Genomic DNA, 11,092 nt, shown 5'->3' with positions numbered 1-11,092 from the left:
TTGTTTTAATGTTTAAAAGGAGAACATTGAGGAAGTTACCATTGGTTACAAACAAAAATGTTATCAATCTACCTATTTAAAATCTAAATGTAACTCTAATCACAAATGGCGGTTAGACAAATGGTAATGACTTTATTTCACCCTTTAGTTCTGGTGTCAGTTCTGCCACTGATTAGGTCGTTAGATATGTAACACTGGATGAGTCATCTAACATCTGTGCACTTTAACTTCCTTATATGTAAAATGAGGATGTTGGATCAGGTGATTTCAAGTTACCTTCTAGCTATAAATATGATAATCTTATAATTATACTCCATTCACTTATCAAACATTCACTGAACATCAATTTTTTCTAGGCACCAGGCTAAATGTTGACTATCAAAAATCAATTATATCATTTATTAAAGTTTTATATGACAGGCACTGTAATAAATGTTTTACATATTTTTTTCATTTATTTTAATCTCCATAATAGTCTTAGGAGGTAGATGTTATTATAGCCTATTTTATATCCAATAAAAAGAAAGAGAGAGAGAGAGAGAGAGGGTTTAAATAATAGCTAATTAGTATAAGAGCCAAGGATTCTCTGACTCCCAAGCCCAGGTTTAACCAGAACATCATCCTGCCACCAAGGAGCTGATGGCTCAATAGTTCTAAAAATGCAGTGCTCCAATCACCTGCATCCGAATTACTTGGGGTGTTTATTTTTCCCCCCTCCCTCCCCCACCTCCACCCTCCCCCTTCATTTTGTCCATGTGTCCTTTATAGTAGTTCCTGTAATCCCCTCTCCTCACTGTCCCCTCCCCACTCCCCCCTGTCCATTGTTAGATTGTTCTTAACTTCAATGTCTCTGGTTATATTTTGTTTCCTTTTTTTTCCTATTTATTATGTTCCAGTTAAAGGTGAGATCATATGGTATTTGTCCCTCACCATCTGGCTTATTTCACTTAGCATAATGCTCTCCAGTTCCATCCATGCTGTTGCAAAGGGTATAAGCTCCTTTTTTCTCTCTGCTGCGTAGAATTCCATTGGGTAAATATACCATAGTTTTTGGATCCACTCATTTGCTGATGGGCACTTAGGTTGCTTCCAGTACATGGCTATTGTAAATTGTGCTGCTATGAACATTGGGGTGCACAGGTTCTTTTGGATTGGTGTTTCAGGGTTCTTAGGGTATAATCCCAGCAGCGGAATTACTGGGTCAAAGGGCAGTTCCATTTTTAGTTTTCTGAGGAAATTCCATATTGTTTTCCACAGTGGCCTCACCAGTCTGCATTCCCACCAACAGTGCACTAGGGTTCCCTTTTCTCCGCATCCTCTCCAACATTTGTTTGTGGATTTGTTTATGTTGGCCACTCTGACTGGTGTGAGATGGTACCTCATTGTGGTTTTAATTTGCATCTCTCTGATGGCTAGTGATGCTGAGCATCTTTTCATATGTCTCTGGGCACTGTGTATGTCTTCCTTAGAGAAGTGTCTGTTCAAGTCCTTTGCCCATTTTTTAATTGGGTTGTTTGTCTTCCTGGAGTGCAGTCGTGTGAGTTCTTTGTATATTTTGGAGATCAGGCCCTTGTCTGAGGTATCATTAGCAAATATGTCTTCCCATACTGTTGGTTCTCTTTGTAATTTGGTGCTGTTTTCTTTAGCCATGCAGAAGCTTTTTATTTTGATGAGGTCCCATTTATTTATTCTTTCCTTTATGTCCCTTGCTTTAGGGGACATGTCTGTGAGGATGTTGCTGCATGGAATGTCTGAGATTTTCCTGCCAATGTTTTCCTCTAGGATTTTTATGGTGTTACGACTTATATTTAAGTCTTTTATCCATCTTGAGTTTATCTTTGTGTATGGCGTAAGTTGGTGATCAAGTTTCATTTTTTTGCACGTAGCTGTCCAGATCTCCCAACACCATTTGTTGAAGAGTCTGTTTTTGCTCCATTTTATGCTCCTGTGTCCTCTGTCAAATATTAATTGACGGTAGAGACTTGGGTTTATTTCTGGGCTCTCTGTTCTGTTCCATTGGTCTATGTGCCTGTTTTTATGCCAGTACCAGGCTGTTTTGATGACAGTGGCCTTGTAATACAGTTTGATATCAGGTATTGTGATCCCTCCTGCTTTGTTCTTCTTTCTCAAAATTGCTGTAGCTATTCGGGGTCATTTATGGTTCCATATAAATTTCTGAAGTGTTTGTTCTATATCTGTGAAATATGTCATGGGTACTCTAATAGGGATTGCATTGAATCTATAGATTGCTTTGGGTAGTATGGCCATTTTGATGATGTTAATTCTTCCAATCCATGAGCATGGTACATGCTTCCATTTGTTTGTGTCTTCCTTAATTTCTTTCTTCAGTGTTGTGTAGTTTTATGAATACAGGTCTTTTACCTCCTTGGTTAGGTTTATTCCTAGGTACTTTATTTTTCTTGTTGCTATATCAAATGGGATTTTTTTCCTGATTTCTGTTTCTGCTGTTTCGTTGTTGGTATACAGGAATGCCTTTGATTTCTGAGTATTGACTTTGTATCCAGCTGTTTTGCCAAATTCATTTATTAAGTCAAGTAGTTTTTTGGTGGAGTCTATAGGATTTTCCATGTACACTATCATGTCATCTGCAAACAGTGACAGTTTCATTTCCTCCTTTCCAATTTGGATGCCTTTTATTGCTTTTTCTTGTCTGATTGCTGTGGCTAGGACTTCCAGTACTATGTTGAATAGGAGTGGTGAGAGAGGGCATCCTTGTCTTGTTCCTGATCTTAGTGGGAAAGCTCTAAGTTTTTGTCCATTGAGTATGATGTTGGCTATAGGTCTCTCATATATGGCCTTTATTATGTTGAGGAATGCTCCCTCTATTCCCACTTTGCTGAGTGTTTTTATCAGAAATGGGTGCTGTATTTTATTAAATGCTTTTTCCGCATCTATTGATATGATCATGTGATTTTTGTCTTTGCTGTTGTCTATGTGATGTATTATGTTTATTGATTTGCGAATATTGTACCATCCTTGCATCCCTGGGATGAATCCCACTTGGTCATGGTGTATGATCTTTTTAATGTATTGCTGGATGCAGTTTGCCAATATTTTGTTGAGAATTTTAGTGTCTATGTTCATCAACGATATTGGCCTGAAGTTTTCTTTCTTTGTTGTGTCTTTATCTGGTTTTGGGATTAGGATGATGCTGGCTTCATAAAACGAGTTTGGGAGTCTTCCATCAGTTTGGATTTTTTTGAATAGTCTGTGAAGGATAGGGATTAGCTCTTCCTTAAATGCTTTGTAGAATTCTCCTGTGAAACCATCTGGTCTAGGGCTTTTGTGTGTTGGGAGTTTTTTGATGACTGCTTCAATTTCATCTGCTGTTATTGGTCTGTTCAGGTTTTCTGCTTCTTACTTATGTTGATGTGAAATGAAGCTATTAATACTTTTCTACAGCAGTAACTGCACACCAGGAAGGCCAAGACAAACACAAATCAAGGAATGGAGTTTTCCCAAAGCTGCAGTGTGAAAAGACTATACACAGTTGATTCCATACACATGAATGGGGCTCTTTGATCTAGGAAATCCAAATGGAATAAGGAATGGAGATGTGTACAAAGGCTTCTGGAGGGAAGAAGGATGACACCCTGCATGTAGTTAGTTTTCTGCCCCTTCTGCCGCATCACATTCTTCTCCGGCACTGTCTGATGTCCATAGTGTGAGGTTGTCCCGAAGCAGCTTCATGATGAGGGTGCTGTCTTTGTAGGAGTCCTCGTTCAGTGTGTTGAGCTCTGCGATGGCCTCATCGAAAGCTGTTTTAGCCAGTGTGCAGGCCAGCTCTGGGTTATTCAGGATCTCATAGTAGAACACAGAGAAGTTCAGAGCCAGCCCCAGACGAATTGGGTGAGTGGGCTGCATCTCCTTTTTGCTGATATCAAAAGCCTCTTGGTAAGCTCCTTGGGAATTATCTATCGTTTGTTTGCGATCAGCACCACATGCAACTTCAGCAAGGTACCGGAAGTAATCTCCCTTCATTTTCAGATAGAAGACCTTACTCTCTGGATTAGTTGCATTGGCTATTAAGTACTTATCCAACAATTCCAGGACCGTGGTGCAGATGGACTGCAGCTCCAACTCCACTTTCTCCCGGTAGTCCTTAATCAGCTGCAACTTCTTGTCCGAGGTGTCGGTTTTCTGCTGGATGCTGGAGATGACCCTCCAGGCGGACCTGCGGCCCCTGACCACGTTCTTGTAGGCCACAGAGAGCAGGTTGCTCTCCTCTTTGGACAGCTCGGCACCCTGCTCCATCGAGGCCTTCATGCGGGTGGCCACATCTTCGTAGTGCTCGACCTGCTCGGCCAGCTTCGCCTTCTGGATCAGCTCTGTTTTCTCCATGGGGACGGGGAGGGCAGCGAGGGCGAGCACGGAGCGGATGGGAGGAGGCGTGCGGAGCTCCGGCTGCGGCGACGGCGGTGGGCGCAGGCAGAGAAGCTGGGCGGCGCCGTCAGACAATGCGCCCGTCGCCCCGGCCGCCAGCCACCGCGGCCCCTTTTGTCTTGGGGTGTTTATTTAGAATGCAGATACTCAGGTTCTATTCAAGTTCTACTGAAATCAATTATCTCTGGAGTGGAGCCTCTATTTAAACCAGCAATTCTGCTTAAATGATTCTTATGCACACTAATTCTGCGGCCTACTATATCATCCACAATTTGTCTACATTCATTAACTACATATTTAATGAATGACCACTATATACAAGTCATACTATGCTAGGTGTTATGCTAGATACGTTGCTGTATGAGACATCTGCGTCTAATTGCAAACTAAACACTTGACAGTAAGACACAAACACTACCTACAGTGCAGAATGTTTGTGGAATTTTTGAGATCTTGCCTGAACTGCTATGATTTCCGCTCTGTACTTGCTTTTATATTGTTTTATCTATGCATGTATTTATTGTCTTTTGTCAAACAGAGTGTAAATCCCTTGGAGGCTTCTATTCATCCTTTATTTACATTTTGTTCTTCTAGAAAATATTTACTAATTACCTACTGAGTACTAAACATTATGTGGACACTAGAACTATACTGGTCAGCCAAAATCAGACTCAGTTCCTTCATGGAACTTTTGAGCATAGGAAAATCCATTAATCTAGTGATCAGACAAATGAAAATACAAATTAGACAAATGTAGTAAAGTGAAAATTATTACTATAATGAATGATATAAAGAAAAGATACACTTGGCTAAAAAAAACTTATTAAAAAAGAAATTTGATCTAGTAGGAGAAGTCAGGGAAAGCTTCCCTAAGAAAGCAACTTTTGACTTAAGGCCTGAAAGATATATAAGCACTAGTTAAGTGAAAGTGGAGGAAAGAGAAGGAAGTACCCAGGAAAAGGGTACAGAATGTGACAAGGTGTTTGTGGTAAATGCGTACATGGCAAAAACAAAGGACTGATAAACAGAAAGTATAATTGGAGTGGAGGGAATGAAAAGATGCTGAAGTCATCAGGGGTCAAACAGTGTAAGGCTTTGTAGGCCATGTGAAGAATTTTGTTTTTATTCTAAAAACAATGGCAAAGCAGTGAAGGCATATACTAGCTATTCTCCATTTGCTCTGCCCCACTCCCAGACCCATTCTCCACTTAGAGCCCTGGGAGACTGAAACCACTGACTGTATCTCCTGAGCTCTTTCTCAGATGGTTTCTGTTGAATTTGACCAATGGGTGTACCTGCAATGGGATACTGGCAGGAAGAAAGAGAAGTCAGAATATTTCTCCTCCACTCTCATCCTGCCTTGGAGTCTCAGCTCTCGTAGTGATTGCATCACTAAACACTAGCTCCTGACCAGCAGGCACTCTCCTCCAGGGCTCTGGGCTCCGGGCTCCAATAACACTCACTGTTTCATCCTTTTGTCCCTTCAGGCCTAGGAATGGTAATGGCTTTCTCCTGTTGCTGGTCTCTGGGTGCCTCAGCATTTCTTGTTGATTTTTGTAACCCTGCCTACATCTCCTTTCATTAAAGCCTTTTCCTCTGAGTGGAATAGTTTCCTGCTGGGGCCATAGCAAGTGAGGTATTCAATCCCTAGGGCCTAGTAAAAAGATCTGTACAAAGTAACACTCAATAAATATCTTGTAACCAAATGACCAGACTAACTTACTCCAGTCATAGGACACTCCATGGAATTTTCTTTTGACTCTTATTTCCATGGCTTACTTTATTCTTAATAGTTGGTCTTAATTACTAAAAGATTCTTGGAGGACTGTAACCATTACAACTCACACCAACAGGTTTCTTGCCATACGAAGGAATTAGGGTGAACAAGGCTATTGTAGTGTAGATATAAAAAACACGGACTTGAGTCAAAGAAACCTGAATTTAGTTCTTCGCTCTGCCACTTAGTAGTATGCCCTCAGGATGCTTTATAAACTCTGAATATCTGTTTCTTATGTAAAATGGGAGTATCTATACTTATCACTCAGGATTCTGGTGACTATTAAGTAAAATAATGGGAAGGGATTGGTGGAGAGAAGGCACTTGGTAAGTGGTAGCTACTATCACTATTACATTTAATTAATCTAAGATGAAAAGGAAAAGACAAGTCCCTGAAATTGACATATATTCATGATGTTTAAAAACAGCACAGAAGAATATAAAGTATAAAATGCTGCTATTAAAAGTCAGATACGTATCTTCATAGAATCTTTCTATATAGGTACACTGCATTTGGAAAATGAAGGAGACAAAATCATGTACGTTGGGAAGAGGAAGAACAAGCACTCCTCTTCTTTCTGATTGAGGTAGTCACATGAGTGTGTATACACAACAGTCCCACAAAATTCAGATACCACCAAAACATCAATGCAGTTCACAAAAAAGTAAAATTGTAAAAAATGGAGTGAGAAGATTATTTCTATTTTTCTGGGCAGAAAATCATTGCACTAATTTAGAACATTATAGTAAATACTACAGATTCTTAATACCAACACTTCAAGGAGCTGAAAGGAGAGGAAATAAAGCTGAATGTCCCTAAAAGTACTGGTACATATGGGGAAACACAGTCAAGGATGGTTCTGATCATTCTACTCGGAACCTAAAGACTCAAGTATCTTTTATCAACCTATAGAAGTAATTTCCAATAGCGTACTACAAAAAAGTAAAGTATAAACTTACCATGAATCATTACATTAAATTGTTTTTCAAAGTGTAGTTGCAGGCCACTTACATCATAGTCATTCAGCATACTTACAAAAAAGACACACGTGTAAATCAAAATCTCTGGAAAGAAGGCCCAGGGATCTACCCTATAAAATCTCCTGTAGGAGGTCCTTAAGCATCCTAAAAGACTGAAAATAAATTCTTTAAGATGAACAGAAAATAGTAGGAGTCAAGTAAATACCACATATACATACAGTCCTTTGAATATTTAGAGCAGAAAGAAAACTTCCCTCCTTTCTCCCTGCCATTTGAATTCCTCCCTCCTCCATAGGACCCAAACTAATCAATAATATTACAGTTTCTTTCTAATGGGTTATAAACCAATGCCTTCATTTCATCTCTCCTGCTCTAGGCCAAGTCCTTGTCATCTCAAACTTGGATGACCTTTTCTTTTATAATAGTGTTTTCTCTTCCAATTCATTTTGTATACTAAATTAATATTTTTAAAACTCTCTTCTTACCTTACCTTTCCTTGGTACAAAAACTTTCAATGGCACCCAAATGATTAAACAATAAAGTTCACAATGGTTAGACTGTCAGTCAAAGTCTTCCACAATGTGACTCCATGCTAAATTTCCAGGCTTATCTCTCGTTGTTCTCCCATATAACCCACTCAGATCAGCCAAGTTAAATTTATTGGATTCTTGTGTGTGGCAAAGGCTGCTAGATGATCACCAAATATCTTTTCTTTCCTGAACACAGTTAGATTACATCTCCCAGTCTCCTTTGCTATTTAAAGTATGTAGCTGACCTTGTAACTGAATCCTAGCCAATGGAATGCAAGCAGAAGTGATAAATCCCATTTCTAGGACAAAACTTTAATTACCAAGGGCATTCTTCCACACTCTCCCCTTCTGCCTGATCTAAGGGATAGCTGGGCTGCAAAAAAGCTTGGATTCCTGAATCACTATATCAAAGAGTGTTACTCACCAACCAGGATCAGCCAGACTAGGATTTGGACTGTTAGATGAGAAATAAAGTTCTATTGTGCTTGAGATACTTGGCATTTTTAAAAACAATGGCAATGATTCATAACCCTCTGGAAAGGAAGACTGTATAGAATACAATAGTGGAGTAAGGGCAGTAAGGAATAGAGAGGAGTCACATATGGTAGAGAGAAAAGGAGGCAAAGGGGACAGATCTCTTCTTTTACCAAGACTTAAGAGGAATGTGTGAGTGTGTGTGCTATTTGTTATCATAACCTAGCCTACCCTTATTAAAATGCACTATCCAAACATACCTGGTTGATTCCTACATAGGATCTTGGGCTCATAGAATCTCTCTCTGGAAAGTTCTAACATAATCTCAGTTCAAGTCCCTTTCCTCCTTAACATCCTAACCATTCAAACTCACAGATTTCTCCTTCTATTGAACTTCTATAATACATATGGTACTATACCATTTATTATACATTTAACCCATATTATCTTGCCTTTTTAAATTTTCATGTAAAAATATCTTTTCCTCATTCATATTACAAACTCCTTAGTGGCAGAAATTGTTCTTCAAATATCTGAATATTTCTTTGAGTTTTTATATCTAACTGAACATTAGTGTTAACAAATATATGTTGAATAGAACTTAGTGAATCACTTTAGGGAAAATAACAGAAAAATCTTCCAAGGAGAAGTTGCCCTAAATCATTATTCGAACAAGGTAGGAGTATACATAAATTTAAATAAAATATATACATAAATATATAACACATACATTCTTCCAAAAGGAAGTCTGGTTTGATCTGCATTTCAGTGTTCATCCCATATCCAAACATAATCTATTTGACCCAACCAGTTATCAGTCTACATGCCTATGATTCAGTGATGATATATGGTAGAAAACCTGAGTTATAAATCATACCTAAATGCCCCTGCAACCACTACAGAAACCAAGACTGGGCACTTAAATCAGTGCTATGCAACAGAACCTTCTGCCATGCTGGAAATGTTTGATATTTGTATAGCTACTAGCTACATGTAACTATTGACAATTTGAAACATGGCTAGGTGAGATTAAACACTAAATTCTGAATTTTATTTTATGTTTGTTAATTTAAACCATGTGTGGTTAGTGGCAACCATATTAGATAGCATATGTCTAGATGTTTTGATTTCCTTGGAACATACTTTGATTACTTCATAAACATGACTGTGACTTTTCTAATTTGTAAACTTCATTTATTTATAATTAATTATTTATTATGCTATAGCTTTTCGTGTTGAATTTTACTTTAAAAAGATAGCATTCTTCAACAACCAACTAAAGCGGAGACCTAGTGACCTACTTCCCTGATGCAGAGCAAGGACAAAAACCCAGATCCCCTATTACAATTCCAGTGTTCTTTAAACTATAATACATGGTGTTTCACCTCCAACATTACAAATTCTAAACACAGAATAAACTTTTCAAATATGATATACCTATCTTATTATTATTGATTTTTATCCTGATTTTAACAAGGATCTCATGGCCTGTAAAAGCCTCAAAACTCTGGCTCAGAAAAACAAAGATGCGAACGTTCAATAACACGAGCATGCAGCTCTACCTCAAATAAGGTCAAAAGCTCACGTTTGGAACAAGAAAGATACTAATTGAAAGTTTCCTAAAATAACACAAACTATCAGGTTCCTAAGGTAGTCTAAATTTAACTATATAAGAAATTTTATTTATTTTACAGTGTTTTTGAAACTTAAAGGAAATATTTTATTAATTTGAGAAAATTCACAAATGATTAACAAATTAATAAAAGTTCAAATTGATGGATTATCTCACTGTAGTTTTTAGTGTAGCAATTATGTACACTAATATTCATGCAATTTTGCTAGCCACTAACTAACTCCCAAAACTAACTTCCAAATCCTCGCCATCTAAAATTTTATATTCTAAAGAAAAGCTTCCATGTGTTTTTTAAAATGCTACACTGGTGTTTATTAGAAGTAACTTCTCCATACTGCTTTAACTCTTCTATAAAATAAGAGCATGTGTCCATGTACCAGCAAGTAATGAACATGCTGCTTGTGGATAACATGGTGATTATGTAACTTGTTAAATTTACTCTATATAACTTCCTGAATCAGACCATTAGAAGGCACTTCTACAAACACCATAATCCTCTTCTTACAGACCTTTTTTCCAGTCCAACAACACGGCTAGCTCAGAAGTTCAGGCACTTTTTTGTATCCTTCATTCCCTCTGGACAAGGAGAATTTGGAAAATTTCCCATTCCAAACCCAATGGCCAACATTCTTGTTTTCCTGAGTCCCAATCTTCTGAAGGTGTTTGATGTCTCAGGCACCTTCAGAAAGCCTGTGTTGTACTGTAATATTTTATGAACAAGGAAAGAAAAATCCTGAATATTGTATTTTACATCTCAACTGAAACAGTACATGTCAAAGAAAATATCTATGCAATAAACATATATAATTCTTCCCTACACATCTCTTTAAGGAATAGGGTTCCCTTGAATATTTAGCAAATAAATAAATATTAAATGAAACAATTATTATAAGGTCACACAAATGGCATGCAATTTGAGTTTGCTTTCCTGCAGCACTAAAATTGCCTTACATGTTTGTACTTTAGCAAGTTACATAGTATGTGCATAAATATGTTTTACTACATGATCAAATCATACTGATCAGTGATACAATACATGGAAAATATATAGTTCACAAATATGGATTAATGACCATGAGGGTATCACAAAATATTTCATATGCTAATACTAAATGATCAAATTACACTTGTAAACTGGTTAATGTAAGATTCTCAGAACACCTGGTAATAAAAACATTTTATTATTTTTATGAATGTATAATGTCTCACTACTGCCAGAAACATTCTCTTAAAATTTTGTTTGATTAAAAAATGGCTGGTGAATATATTTTTTATGAAAAAGGCTATTCAAAAT

General features: G+C 37.6%; 1 pseudogene; it reads right to left on the bottom strand.

The window, feature by feature from the left end:
• Positions 1 to 3,384: 3,384 nt before the first annotated feature.
• On the bottom strand, positions 3,385 to 4,362 carry LOC112303374 (14-3-3 protein theta pseudogene; annotated as a pseudogene).
• Positions 4,363 to 11,092: the final 6,730 nt, after the last annotated feature.

This window comes from Desmodus rotundus, chromosome 5, assembly GCF_022682495.2.
Source record: "Desmodus rotundus isolate HL8 chromosome 5, HLdesRot8A.1, whole genome shotgun sequence".
NCBI lineage: Eukaryota > Metazoa > Chordata > Mammalia > Chiroptera > Phyllostomidae > Desmodus > Desmodus rotundus.
This window is presented reverse-complemented; position numbering and strand designations above follow the sequence as displayed.